The sequence below is a fragment of the Rhipicephalus sanguineus genome, chromosome 8 (assembly GCF_013339695.2).
Source record: "Rhipicephalus sanguineus isolate Rsan-2018 chromosome 8, BIME_Rsan_1.4, whole genome shotgun sequence".
Taxonomy (NCBI): Eukaryota; Metazoa; Arthropoda; class Arachnida; order Ixodida; family Ixodidae; genus Rhipicephalus; species Rhipicephalus sanguineus.
Window position 1 is genome coordinate 152,678,659 of NC_051183.1, and position 15,734 is coordinate 152,694,392.

The window sequence follows — 15,734 nt, forward strand, 5'->3', positions numbered from 1 at the left end:
TCCTCAACAGCTGACCGTGCCGATCCACTTGAACGCGTGCATGTTTATACACACGACTGGCGCCCATCGCATGAATAGCACCATCCGCTAATTCGAAAGGTGTCCTGCTAAGCTCTTCGCAAAAGAATCGTGTTATTAATGAAGCGGCGCTATTTCCGATTCTTCTTTCTTTTTTACCATAGGCTGCATTTACATTATCACCGTTTCCAAGCCAGTGCGAGTTATATATTTAGTAAAGTGCGCCCGGCGAATCGGATTTGTCCGTTCGCGGGAGTTATTAATCGGATTTTTCAATCGCGCTACACATGGGCTTCATTAATCACAGGGGCTTAAGTAATGCGGATCATAGATTTCCATTTTTCGTGGCTGTCACGACAAGTCTTGCCCGAGCCTTTGTCAACTGCTGCAGCGAACGCGGTTCGTATTCTTCGCAGAAAATCGGCGGTCTTCGTATATATTCTGATATCATGGCTCATTTGTTAGGAAGAGCGGTGAACACTCAATTTTGCCTGCTCGACGTTATGTTGATCACCAACGCTGCAGTTTAGGCACATCGGTAATCCATATTGAAGAGAACTAAGAGCGCACGTGAAACATGGACGAAAAAAGGCAAGCATGTATACATACACAGGCGCTACTTCCAACATATTTATTGTTGCAGTAGCATCACTACTTATAGCGTAGCCTAATCTGACCACATCAATGCGCAAAGTTCGAAGTCACTATAGGAGTTTAGACTTTCAAAATGGCGTTGTCACCCACAGAAAATCAAATTCTTTGTTTTTTGTCAGAGCAATTGACGGCATGCTTACGCACATTTCCCCGGCCTTCTCAATCTCTTGTGCCATGATGACCTCCCTTGTCAGCTGATTTTTATTTCTCTCAACAATTGTGCACGTGTCCAAAACAAAACACAGCCGCACTCCTTACAACGCATCGCTAAAAAAACCACCAGCCGCGTTCTTGACGTTGTAATAGTGCTCACGTAAGCGATCGTTAAGGCAATGACCGGTTTGCCCAAAGTAGCTGCGACCACACGACAACGGTAGGCAATAAACAACACACTCGGAACATTCTACAAACTTGTGTTTGTGGTTCTTTTCGCAGCGACGATTACTGTGTGCGCTTGGAGCTGTGACCTCGCACAGCTTTTTCAGCTTGGCTAGGGCTGAAATGATGACACGCACATTTGCTCGCTGAGCAATAAGTTTTTTAATTATGGGAGACAGTGTGTACGTGCGGCAACACACTTATGCGACTCCTGCGCTCCAGCGATTTGGCCGCTGTTTGGTTGATTTGGACGCCGGAAGACACAGCTATTGGTGAAGTTCAGTAAAACTTTTGTTGGGCCTAGTTGGTACATAGCATTTAGGAACAGAACTTGAGCGCAAATGAAGACAGACCACGAAGAGAAGAAAGACAAGGGCTGGCGCTTACTAACAACTGCTTTATTCTTCGCACAGCATTGCATATATATTCCACCACCACAATCATTGCATGCGCACGCGTAGCTTCGTATTGCATACGTAACAACATAGATATTATGAGGTCTTGGTAGGGCAGACGTTTATTTGGCCCGAAGACCCGGCAGCGAACAGGCACGATCAACCCACACCGATGATGATGATACACGACGAAGATGAGGATGCATAACCAAATGCATCATGATGGTGATAACGTACACATGAAGAAGATGTGCATAATAAATGCCCACACTAATTCCCCCCACGTGAAAGCGGCCAGCCTGGCCGCTGGAGGTCAAGGAGAGGAGGAACGTCGTATGAAGGGCTTGATCCGGGACACGTGGACAATCTCGGTAGTACGGTAACGGCGGTCTGCTGGGGTTACAAGTGGCGTCACGCGATAATTCACAGGTGAAGTCTGTTCCAGAACTGTGTACGGCCCGATAAACCGTGGCTGAAACTTCTCACACAAACCAGGCGTGCGAAGAGGCGTCAAGAGCAGGACCTCTTCACCGGGTCGGAAAGAGACAGCACGATGCGCTGCATCATAAACAATCTTCCTGTCTTGCTGTCTGGCTTCGGTATTCAGGCGAGCACGCTGGCGGCACTGGGCGAGTCGTGAAACGTATTCCTCGGCAGAGGATGGCGACGGGTTTACGTTGGAGGTAAAGAAAGAAACGTCCAGAAGGGAAGTAGCGGAACGTCCGTAAACCAGGTAAAACGGTGAATAGCCGGTTGTCCGCTGAATGGCTGTGTTGTAGGCCAAAGTGACGAATGGTAAAATCGCGTCCCAGTTTTTGTGGTCTGGTTGAATATAGGCGGAGATCATATCGGCAAGTGTGCGATGAAATCGCTCGGTCAGGCCGTTAGTCTGAGGATGGTAGCTGGAAGCGGTCTTGTGAGTGGTGCCGGAGGATCGGAGAAGTTCGTTCAATAGTTGAGAGAGGAAAGCCTTTCCACGGTCACTGATCAGAACACGCGGAGCGCCATGGCGGAGTATAATGGCTTGGAGAACGAAATCGGCAACTTCAGAAGCAGAACCAGTAGCCACAGAAGATGTCTCAGCGTAGCGGGTCAAATGGTCCACAGCTGTCACGATCCATCGTTTGCCGGCGGCAGTGACTGGAAGGGGGCCGAAAAGATCGACACCTACAACTTCAAATGGTGTCGCGGGACACGGAAGAGGCTGCAGTTTACCGGCAGGACCAGATGTTGGGAGTTTTCGACTCTGACAGATAGTGCAGGACCCGACGTACCTGGCTACGCTTGTAGTAATGCCAGGCCAGTAAAAACGACTTCTAAGGCGGTCGTAGGTTTTATGAAAACCGAGATGACCTGCAGTCGGATCATCGTGGAAGGCTGTGAGGACGTGAGAGCGGAGAGAGCGAGGTAGAACGGCCACCCAGCGCTGACCGTCAGGATGGTAAATTCGGCGGTACAGCACGGAGTTGTCGAGCTTAAATTGCGAGAGTTGGCGACGTAGCCGCGCGTTAAGTGGACAGGAAGTTCCAGAGAGATGGCCCATGATCCGTCGACAGTACGGGTCAGCTAGCTGGCGAGAGGCAAATTCTTGGTCGTTGTCCGGAGGCAGGTGGTCTATAGAGGCCAGAGAGGGGACCGATGTAAAAGTGGGCTCGCAGTGTTTGGTATGCGAGGCGGTTGCGGAAGCGCCGAGCGGGGCCGTAGGTAGCGGGCAGCGAGAAAGAGCGTCGGCGTCTTGATGTTTTTTGCCACACTTGTAGGTGATATCGAACTCGTACTCCTGAAGACGCAGAATCCAGCGACCGAGGCGTCCCGATAAGTTCTTGAGTGTGGAAAGCCAACATAACGCGTGGTGGTCAGTAACAATAGTAAAATGACGGCCGTGCAGATAGGGACGAAACTTCTGCACCGACCAGATGACGGCCAGACATTCCTGCTCGGTGATTGTGTAGTTCCTCTCGGCTGGAGAGAGTACGCGGCTGGCGTATGCAACGACTCGCTCTCGCGAAGAGTTGTCGCGCTGCAGAAGAACGGCGCCTAAACCGCGGCCGCTAGCGTCTGTGTGCAGGAGAGTCGGAGCAGCCTCGTCAAAATGGGAAAGAACAGGATCGGTCGTGAGGGCATCCTTCAACATGTCAAAAGCCGATTCACATTCCTGAGACCACTCAAAGGGCGTACCGGAGACAAGTAGCTTGTGTAGTGGTGCAGCTATGGAGGCAAAGTTTCGTATAAATCGACGAAAGTAAGACGCGAGGCCAAGGAAACTTCGCAAGTCTTTAGGTTTCTCAGGGCGAGGAAAGCGAAGCACCGCAGCGGTTTTGTCGGGGTCAGGGCGTATTCCGTCCTTGCTCACGACATGACCGAGGACTTTAATGGACTTGCTGGCGAAATGGCATTTCTTGGTGTTAATTTGAAGACCAGCGCCCGCAAGGCACGTCAGAACTTCATCCAAGCGTTGCAGGTGTTGAGAAAACGTTGATGAAAAGACAACAATGTCATCTAGGTAGCACAGGCAAGTCTTCCATTTCAGGCCACGCAGCACGGTGTCAATCATACGCTCAAAAGTTGCGGGTGCGTTGCATAGCCCGAAAGGCATCACGTTGAACTCGTATAGGCCGTCCGGGGTGGCAAACGCTGTTTTTTTCTTTGTCATCTTCGTGCATGGGGATTTGCCAATAGCCGGAACGCAAGTCGAGGCTCGAAAAGTATTCCGCGCCTTGTAGGGAATCAAGGGCGTCGTCAATCCGTGGCATAGGGTATACGTCCTTCCTAGTGATCTTATTGAGCGCCCGGTAATCGACGCAAAAGCGTACGGAACCATCCTTTTTCCGCACCAGAACAACGGGAGACGACCAAGGGCTGGCTGAGGGGCGGATTATGTCCCGTCGCAGCATGTCGGCTACGTTTTCTTCGATGATTTTTCGCTCGGCTAGAGACACGCGGTACGGGCGGCGGTGCACAATCGATGTTCCGTCGGTCTCAATGCGATGTGCTGCAGCGGTAGTTTGGCCCAAGGTGGACGAATAGGCATCGAAAGAGGTTGCGTGCTTGTTCAACAAAGCAACCAGCTGCTGCTTCTGCGAATCTGTCAAGTCACTGCTGATGACTGCTGTAAGGGCGGAGGAAGAAGTACGATCAGCAGTAGAGTGGCCTTTGGAGCAGACAGGCGTACACTCTAAGAAAAAAAAGAGTATGCGTGACTCTTTTCGGAGAGTTCTGACTTGCCACGTATACGACTCTCTTTAAATAGTCACGGTGACTCTCTTGGTGGGTCAGGGTCGGCTCGCTCTAGGAGAGTCCCCTGACCCTCTAGGAAGAGTGCAAAGACTCTCATCGGGAGGATCACGTTATCACTCATAGGGAGTCAGACGACTCTTGCCGGTAACGCTCCTAGGGGGGTCAAGGGACCCACACCAAAGCATCAAGCGACTCCACAAGTATTTTAAGCTACTCATTTGATCCTTGCTCTATTTTTGCGCGACTACTGTTGAAAATAGTGGAGTATTCATTTTAAGCAAGTCCAATAATACTTGCCGTTCTGCCCAGCGACTGTAAAAAAAGAATAGTTCAGTTTTATAATTATTTTTAAAAAACTCGTCAAAACAACACATATTTTCCAACAAAGTTATATAGAAAGCGCGAAAAGATGGTCTGTGATTTCCAATTAAGAAGTTTGGGTATTCCTCATTTACATGCTTCTATGAGTATAGCCAAATAAATGTGTGACTGTGATGTGCACAGTGTCATATGGTGCTAAATGAACAGCAGAAATCGCCATCATGTTTCCATATTTATTCCTTGTGATTAAGAATAAATCAAAAAGTGGTGACGGCTGGAAGCATCAGACTTGTGGCTTGCTAGGTTGTCGCTCCTGTCCAGCGTGAGCACCATGAAAAACGGTATCTGAAAAGCAGAACGTGATATTATGATGAGAAAATGAAATTGCAGTAAACGTTTGCACAACCTACACAATATAAGTGGTTCACACAGACATAATAAAGGCTAACAACAAAACAACAAAGCACATCCTCCGGCAGCCAGAGGCATGCCGTGAGCGGTTATTGACCGCACGTTTTACAAACGTAACCCATCCTTAAATACTCAGATAAACAGATGCGAGTACTAGGGCCCGAACGACACCCAGCGCGTGCGTACGCCGTCTACGTCGAGATCAGACATGTCATATGCTAGAATTAGCGCACATAACTCCCACAATCACGTACACTCACTCGATTCTGTTATAGCGCCCAACGTCATCGCACTGTATGCAAACCACGAAAACAGCAAACAGAAACGAGGGAAAAGAGTGCACGCCGGCGGCCGCAACAACGCGCGCCGTCGAAAGTCTAGAGCTTTTTCACTTTCACCGGCGAGGCGTGTCCAACTTTAATGACTACCGCATACTTTCTGGAAGCCACCGTACTATATCTGCACCTCAAACTACCGTCTTTAAGCCAACAAAAACCATTACATATAGTGCGTCTAAGGGTTCTGTACACAGGCTCTTTTTTTTCACGTTCCCACGCGTGGAAGCACGCTGCACACTCAAGGTAGATAGAAATGTTATGATGAAGTAGACTTAAGTGCTTCTCAAAACGACATCTTGCACCTTCAGTAGTGCAGACACGACGTGCGATCAGCAAGAAATGACTCTCGATTATTGTTTGCATCGCTCACTTTATGGGAGCTTGTACAGCAACGCGCATAACGGTGGGAACTCGTTAACTGACAGCTATAGTTGGCCATCCGCAACAGCCCCGCGGGCACAGGCTGCTGTTGGAAATGGCTGGCAGATAACTTCCGCAGAGCTGCTGCAGACGCCCAGCTAAAGCTGTATAATTAGTGCCTACGAAAGCAGTACACTCACCGTTAACTGGCGCCCGTTGTCCGTATCCACAGCTCCATGAATATTCCGCCCTCCAAGCGTCACTTCGTGCACGGAGCCGGCGTCAATACCACCGAAGACGCGCAACCAACTCATCCACGCAACGCATTCCAATAGACCAGGAGACTGAGACGACTGAGAGAGGAGAGCGGCGCGCCACCCCGGCGCCAACCCCGTCTGCGTCGCCGAGCAATGCGCCACAACGGCGCCAAAGGGCGAGCGTGCGATATGTATGGCGTATACGGCGGCTCTTCCGTATACCGAAGCCAATCGAAACGCGCTTCAGGAGGGTCCAGTGACTCCTTCCCAAATGCGAACTCTTTTTTTCTGCCTGTACCTTCCAAAAGGGGTCAGATGGACACCCGAGGAGAGTCACGGTTCCATGACCCTCTTTTGACTCTCTTTTTTCTTAGAGTGTAAGGGGCACGACGCATACAGGCTCCGGATCGGCAACGCAGGCTACCGTGGTGCCCCGCGGAAGTAAAATCTTTTCCGATGTTGCGTTCGTGGCGGCGACGAGAGCTGAACCATTGTGGAAGCGAACGACACCCGATGCAAGAGCTATGCCTTTACTAAGGCAGCGGGGTGACGGGGTGACCAATACGTCACCAGAGTCGACGTCGTTGGACACAACCGTTATGATTCGCTGTTCACGTGGTGGCAGCTCGGTATCTGTAGCAGCGACGAGGCGAAGTGGCTTGTAGATGTCGTCGCCGAGCGAGTAGTCTGTGCCGGTAAGGTGGACGACACGTTGGCCACAACAAATAGCCGCGGAAGCAGACGACAGAAAATCCCATCCTAAGATGAGTTGGTGAGAGCACGGGTACAGCACAGCGAACTCTATGTGGTGAAGAATGTCATCGATTAGTACGCGGGCAGTACACAGAGCGGAAGGGCGAATTGTGTTCCCCTGGGCTGCAACCAGTGTAGGTCCATCGTAAGGCGTCATCACTTTCCTGAGACGGGCACACAAATCAGCACGAAGAACAGAAAACGTAGCACCAGTGTCCACCAAGGCATCGACGTGCACTCCTTCAACTATTACAGAAATCATATTGCAAGGGCGTGCTGGAGGAATTTGAGTCCTGTGTGTGAATGCAGTTTTTCCTCCAAAAACTGCATCGCTTAGTTTTCCGGACGGTGGTCAGAGGTGAGGGAGGCAGGCCGAAGCGGAGACGAGGAGCGACGGAAGGGCGAAGGTGAACGGCGTCTGGTTGGCCGATAACTATTGCGCACTTCACTCGATGCGGGCGGAGATGGTGATCGACGCGGAGGTGACGAATAACGGCGGCCTTGGTAAAAGGCTCCTCCGGGGAAGTCACGCTCGCACATGTCGTATCCTCGACGCTCGTCTTGCTGGCGCTTGCGGCAAAAGCGTGAGATGTGGCCGCGATAGCCACAATAGTAGCACGTAGGGCGAGATGATCGCCAAGGCGGGTAGTAGGCAGGGTTTGGGGCACCGGGTGACAGCGCAGTCAGATGGGCAGAGGAGGGCTCAGCCGGCGGTGACGGGAAGCTCGCAGGGGGCGCGGCAGCAACCGACGCGTATGTTGATGGCTGCAACGTCGAGTTGGCGTTCCCTAGAGGTGTGGCAGCAACTTGCGCGAATGTTGGTAGGAGGCGAGACGCAGCGGGTTGAATGTGCGCCGAGTGAGTCAAGGACGCTAGCTCCTCCCTGATGACATCACGCAAGGCCGTGCCGGAAGGCTGGGGACACAGTGTAGGCACTGAGAATCCCATGGATCGCAATTCGTCACGTATCAGTGCCCTTATCATGCCTCGTAGGTCTGCGTCCGTTGTAGACCGTGTTTCGTCACTGTCCGGTGGGAGGCGAACAGACTCGAGTTCGTCGAGGCGCTGACACGTTGTCACAACTTCAGCAACGGTAGCCGGATTCTTGATGGCAAGAGCATTGAATGCGACAGTTGTAATGCCCTTGAGAATGTGGCGCACCCTGTCCGACTCTGACATTGATGGATTGACACGTCGGCAGAGCGCAAGAACATCCTCGATGTAGGACGTGTACGACTCGCCGTGATGTTGTTTCCGAGCCTCGAGGGTTTTCTTGGCGAGAGCCGACCGAACGGCCGGTGTGCCAAAGACTTGGCGCAGCTGTTCTTTGAACGTAGCCCAGTCGGGCATGTCAATCAGGTGGTTGAAGAACCACGTCTTCGCCACACCGGTAAGGTAGAAGGAGACGTGAGTTAGGTTGTACGTGTCGTCCCACCGATTAGCAGAACTGACACGATCGAAATCATCCAGCCAGTCCTCCACATCTTCTCCGCGCAGACCAGCGAAGAGATGAGGTTCGCGTTGGGGGCTGTTTACGACGTGTGAAGGCGTGGCTTGCGGTGCCAGAGTGGGGACGGCAGCAGCAGCGACCTGCTCGTGCTGTGACATATTGCTGCACAGCTGGCGCAAACGGCGACCTGAGCGAAGCTCCAGGGGTAGAGCGGACGAGTAGAGGACGGGGGATCCAGAAGCAACCTCCACCACGTATGAGGTCTTGGTAGGGCAGACGTTTATTTGGCCCGAAGACCCGGCAGCGAACAGGCACGATCAACCCACACCGATGATGATGATACACGACGAAGATGAGGATGCATAACCAAATGCATCATGATGGTGATAACGTACACATGAAGAAGATGTGCATAATAAATGCCCACAATATTAACAACATAAATATCTATGTTGTTACGTATGCAATACGAAGCTACGCGTGCGCATGCAATGATTGTGGTGGTGGCATATATATGCGATGCTGTGCGAAGAATAAAGCAGTTGTTAGTAAGCGCCAGTCCTTGTCTTTCTTGCCTTCGTGGTCTGTCTTCATTTGCGCTGAAGTTCTGTTCCTAAATAATATTGGCGAAGATTTTACGTTATTTATAACGATGAACTGCGTTCTGCCGTTTAAGTAATTTGGTATCTATGTTTCCACTAATGGACAGTCTCTTCATGAGCCTTGGTGCGATCCATGGCAGTTGGGACATTTCATGGCAGTTGCTCTGCAGGATTCCGCATTGTGTGGCTCTGCACGTAGGGGGCAAATAGCCACGTTCCTGCAAACTCCGCTCAAATAAGGCCTTTTCTGAAATTCGCGGCACTGGAGTGGTGTAAACGGACGGACCACGTGACGAAAGTGTATCACAATCACGTGGTATGGCAATGTGTCACATTGGAAGACAATCTTTACGCAACACGAGTTGACCAAACCATAAATTTGCACGATGTTGGTACGGTCCCTGACTGCATGATATGGGTCGAAAGGTCGCCACAAGAATTGGTGCACTTTCAACATTTGCACTCTGCAAATGGAATTGTGCCCTTTCACCTTTGCATAACTTGGCTGCCAGGTATAAAGAAATGAGGGTAGAGTGTGAGACACCGGGACCAAGAAGTCACCACAGTGGAGAGTCACCGCTTTCGACGACATCCACTCGAGAGCTCCTAAATAGATCGTCGAGTGACGCCATGAGCGGGAACATGGAGGCTCATATCGAGTTGTACAAACGGAGGCCTAAATTACTTCCTAACAGCTAGCACACGCGTGAGGCCACAAAGGACGAAGTATAGGGAGTATAACGGGGGGCAGCATCCACGGCTGTAAAAAGGACCGAGTGGCGAATGGAAAAACAGAGATTGCGTAACGGAAGCGCGTCCCAGACTCCCATCATGTCCCCGGAGGCTGTTAAGGGCGGACACTGGAGCACGGAGTAAAAAACAAAAAAGAAAAACGTAAAAAAAGGAAAAACGTAAAAAAAGGAAAACGGGATTCCAAAAGAAATGCCCCGTCTCCCTTGAATGGGTACTGACTGTGATGAGTGAAGTGCGCGTTCGAATTGGGCGCCTTTGAAAAGTGCGCGTCATAAAAGGAAAGACGGCCAAGGAGTGCGCGCGCGGAGATGAGAACAGTGCTGAATGGAAGACAACGACGACGAATACCTTCACGAGAGCGCGAGGCGCAAGGATTCGACGGACAAGTGGCCCAATAAGAAGACAGCACGGAGCATGTCACGAGCCAATCACCTGTCAACACGGTGGTCGAGCAGTGTCCAATGAAGAGTAGACAAGTGGACCAGAGAGCGAGAAAAGCCTTGTGCACGGAGTTCCAAGAGGGAGTTCGAGGCTACGTGGCGAAGAGAAGGTGTCACCGGACCGGGCGCTGGAGACGGGCAGTCGGGTTGCGGACCCGAGCCTCCAGGGCTTCAACCGGCCGGAGCATCCTGCCGCCTCGCTCCTGTGCGACTTGACCTTAACTATGGTACTCGCACACTACCTCAAGGCCTGCGGAGTTGGGTTCCGACAGGCAAGCAACAGCAGTTGGGCTACGGGCCTGAGCTGTGCACCCCAGTGCCTGGGCCTGCTCCTCCGGGCATCTCAAGGGGTCGCCCAGTAGCCACTTTGCAGCAGCCAGACCCGTCAACTCCACCTGTCAAGTCTCCGCGATGTGGTGAGACCGAACTCTTATTATTCCCCGCTTTGCCGCCCAGCTGCGTCCGAACCAGACTGTCTACTTAGGTCTTTGAACTGAGTTTTGTTTGTTGTTAAGAGTGTGCTACCGTGTGCAGTGAACTTTTTATTAAGAGTTTACTTATGTATAGTTATCTCGCCTTCAGTGTATAATTAAATGTTGTGTGTGTTCTTTGTTAAACCAACGGCTTTGTCCTTACTAAAGCTCTCCGACGCTCAGTCATAGAGAGCTTAGTCATAGATAGAGAGTTTACGATAGCTCTCTATGACTGAGCGTCGGAGAGCTTTAGTAAGGACAAAGCCGTTGGTTTAACAAAGAACACACACAACATTTAATTATACACTGAAGGCGAGATAACTATACATAAGTAAACTCTTAATAAAAAGTTCACTGCACACGGTAGCACACTCTTAACAACAAACAAAACTCAGTTCAAAGACCTAAGTAGACAGTCTGGTTCGGACGCAGCTGGGCGGCAAAGCGGGGAATAATAAGAGTTCGGTCTCACCACATCGCGGAGACTTGACAGGTGGAGTTGACGGGTCTGGCTGCTGCAAAGTGGCTACTGGGCGACCCCTTGAGATGCCCGGAGGAGCAGGCCCAGGCACTGGGGTGCACAGCTCAGGCCCGTAGCCCAACTGCTGTTGCTTGCCTGTCGGAACCCAACTCCGCAGGCCTTGAGGTAGTGTGCGAGTACCATAGTTAAGGTCAAGTCGCACAGGAGCGAGGCGGCAGGATGCTCCGGCCGGTTGAAGCCCTGGAGGCTCGGGTCCGCAACCCGACTGCCCGTCTTCAGCGCCCGGTCCGGTGACACCTTCTCTTCGCCACGTAGCCTCGAACTCCCTCTTGGAACTCCGTGCACAAGGCTTTTCTCGCTCTCTGGTCCACTTGTCTACTCTTCATTGGACACTGCTCGACCACCGTGTTGACAGGTGATTGGCTCGTGACATGCTCCGTGCTGTCTTCTTATTGGGCCACTTGTCCGTCGAATCCTTGCGCCTCGCGCTCTCGTGAAGGTATTCGTCGTCGTTGTCTTCCATTCAGCACTGTTCTCATCTCCGCGCGCGCACTCCTTGGCCGTCTTTCCTTTTATGACGCGCACTTTTCAAAGGCGCACAATTCGAACGCGCACTTCACTCATCACACTGACACAAAAATTTTGGCTTCGCGTTTTCTTGCTGCAATGTGTTGCTGGGGGCCTTTTAGTCATCACACGGCACATCGTTTGTTGCAGCGCGCGTCAGATAGCTGCCGTCGCATCAGAATCACGTTGCATCATCATCAGAATTGCCGTTGCATCAATCATCAGAATCATCAGAATTGACGTCAGAATCATGCCGTTGCAGGTCATGCCTGCAACGGCATGACCTGCAGTTGGTCGAAATGCAGCGAGAAGTAGGAAGGAGGAAGGGCTACACTGCTAACGGCCGACGAAAAAGATGTGAGAAAAAGGGAGGAAAACGTCTTCTTTCTTTACGCGTGACTGGGACGGTCGTGGATATCACGTGATTGTTCAACGCACGGGCCGTGAAAATAGTGCGACACAGCACGAGCCTCGAAAAATAATGAACTGTATAAGACAGAGCGATACGAAAAAGAGAAATTTAAAAAGAAAAGCCGGCGCGAGGGTTGTCGCCACGGCCAACAAAAGCGGAGTGGGGGAGAGTGGCTCTCCTTTCTCAGCCATTTTTCTGCGCGTACGTGGAGAAGAACAGGCTTGCCGGGAAATCGGTTGCTTCTTTTATTTCCTCCACAGCCGATAAGATTCCCTACCAGGAATGACGTCTTTCACGTCAAAGCGGGATTTGAAAGGGCGGGTTACAGAATTAAGGTTCCCGGGATCGTGCCATACATCATCCGAACGGCACTGCGCACAGTTAAAGCAGCTTTATTTTTATTTTTATTTTTATTTCTTGTCTGTGATGCCCGTGCTTGAAAAAGCAGGAGGTGAGGAATGGAGGAGCTCGCGCCACTCTCTTTTTTTTTTTTTGCAAGTGCGTGTCATAGAAGGAGGTTGCATAAATTTCTGAGACGAGTGCCTTTCATGGGTCGTAAAAGTAGCTCACGATGTCAGCGTGCTCAAGATCAGGAAGAGGTCGAGTGTTTGCGCCTCTCTCGAATGAAGCAGCACATTTGCATTCCACTATATACCCCTTGAAAGGACCGTAGTGTTGACGTTGTGTGCGGCAATCTTTGCAAAGCTGCTCTTTAATCCTCAAATGTGATAACGTGAGAGATGGTGTACAGAGCGCGGAACTTGGCGAGGTACGGTGGAATTTCATTGAACACTGCAACAGTTTTGAGCATAGTGTACTCTAATATATTTCGAATTTCCGTCGTGTACTTTTACTGTGATAATGATTCAACTGGGATAACTCAAACCAAGGTTTCGCAGCAATACGACTTGTCCTCGTTATGCACTCAAGAGGTTTTGGTCAGTGAAAACTTCCTTTCTAGAGAAAGGATATGGCGAATCAAGTGTGTGCTCTCTAGGCTTGCCCGGTCTGTTGGTGCTGTGTGTCAGCGCTCACAACATGTTACTCCTAAGCAACGTTCACAGTGAAGAATTCCGGTCGCTCGACGAATCTCGCCACACGTCGCGCAACCTAGCGCGACCCGAAAATACCCTCGCCGTGCCGATCGGTCCGAGACCGACTTTTAGGGTCGAAGCTCCTTAAGGCGGCACCCGTTCGTCCCTCGTAGTCGTAGTAGTGCGTAACCAGTCGTAACGCTAGTACCAGATCTTGACCTCCAAGGTGGTGCCGGTGGGAGATTTTCCCTGTGCGTTGTTGAACAATAAAAAATTCGCAGCGTGCGCGTTAACTAAAAGCCGAATTCTTCTGTCTCTCATGCCCCATTAGCAGCCATTGGCATGTTCCAGTAGGAAACGTTAGTAGAAGTGTAAGTGTTAGCTAAAAGCCGACTTCTTCTGTCTCTCATTCCCATTAGCCGCCATTGTTTACCTCCAGGGTAGTGCCTGGTGAGATTTCTCCTGTGCGTGATTAAACAATAAAAATTTTGTTCAAAACGCCAATAATTGATGAAATAAACCAACGAAAGACGCCAGATGTTTCTAAAGCAAAACGAAAAGACGCCAGCTGCTTAACGAAAGACGCCAGATGTTTTCTAAAGCAATGGTTTTCTAAACAATGAAAATTCACAGCGTACATGTAAAATTAAAGTGAGCTGCAAGTCGTCATAACTCATCGAACCTTTAGTATAAACGCGCCCGATCTCCCGTCGGTGATGATGTACTGGGCAGAATTCACGGAAGTTTCACGGTTTACCGATGAACCTCCGCAGCTTCGCCCACTCATCATCATTCACTCCGTGGATATGCTGTGATTTTTCTTTTTGTTCCGGGGACGAAAGCATAGCTTGTCGCAAGCCAATCAAGACGCGGCACTTCTAGAATTCAGGTCGCAGCGAACGCTATCAGCGCGGCCGTGCATGTCGTGCATAGCAGCAGCGATCGAAACGCTGCTGGCGTTCCAGCCCGGCCGTGATAGTAATATGCGTTTCGGGTGAGTGGGTGGATGCAATGGCCCACGGCGGCATTGGAACACTACAAGTGCGTTCCAGGGCGGCCGTGAATTAGCCAATCGCCGCGCGCTCCGGTGTGCTGGTGGCGGTGTTGGAAATCATTTGTTGGTGTGGACTCATGCAAGAGCCCAACATATTAGCCTATATGTGGAGTCCCTTGTCCGTGACCGCATGGTCGAAACAATCCATTTCACGGCGATGTGGTCGCGCCGACTCATGTGATGGAAAACTTGTCGGTGTGAACGGGGTATGACGGGCTATGATTAATCTAGTATGATGTTACTAAAGCTTTCGTTACGCTCCCAGCAAAGTGACGTCGGTCTCAGTCGCTCTAGCGACGGATCTCCATCACGAGAACGAGCATGTAACAAGCCGCCTGTGTGAGCTAGGATTGAGATTTGCATGGAGTGTACGCTCGGAAAAGCGGGCGTTCCTTTCAGAAGCCACGGATGTGGCTATTTCGCGCAAAGAAATCACAAGGGAAGGGTTAAGGGGAGCGCTTTCCTTAACCCTTCCCTTGTGATTTCTTCGCGTGAAATAGCCACATCCGTGGCTTCTGAAACAACATGAACCGACTAGCCCATAGAGTTTCATACAATAACCTAGAGACGAAACTGGCGCTGCGATCGTTCAACCACCATGGGAATTATGGGAAGTACAGGCTTCGGATTGGAGTTCGTTAGCTAGCGAACTGTCTACGGATCTTTTTCTACAGTTTCAGTTTCGTTCTTTGCGAGGGGTGGGCAGTGGGGTGCGTTGCAAAGCACTCAAGCAGTGCCTTTGTTGTTCAAAGAGGCTGAAGACCACTAGGTTTCTTGCTTTGCTGCTACGTTGCAGCTTTACAGGTTGTATTTGACAGTTTTAGCAAAGCATCGTGCACTCACCGCTGCGCATAGATGTAGCGTCCCATGCCAGTGCAGGAAATTGCATAGAGTTCACGTTTTGTGATAAGCGCTACCTGTCAAAGCTCTTTCAAATCGACTGCAAAATGACGGCGAAGCTAAATAGACGCACGGTCGCGCTCCTGTGACTCGACTTCACAACAAAACGAGAGATGCGTTGGGGGCAGTTCACTTCGACAGACGCATCTGGCATCGCAGCAGATGATACGTTGTTTCTCACTCAATACGGTACTGTTATTTCCATAAATAGATAATGCGTACTTTCGAGGGAAAGACAAGCGCGTTTGTTTTACGTGTTGTAAAGAAAATAATTCAATATATTGGAATGCCAAATCTGGGACACAATTCCAGAGCAATGCATACCCTGGTGGTTGAATTTGCCCAAGTTTCAGTTCCATCTCACGGTCACACGAACTTGTTGCAATAAGTTTTACGTACAAAAGAATGAAGTACGTTTTAATTGGAAATAACTTCATATCGCTTTG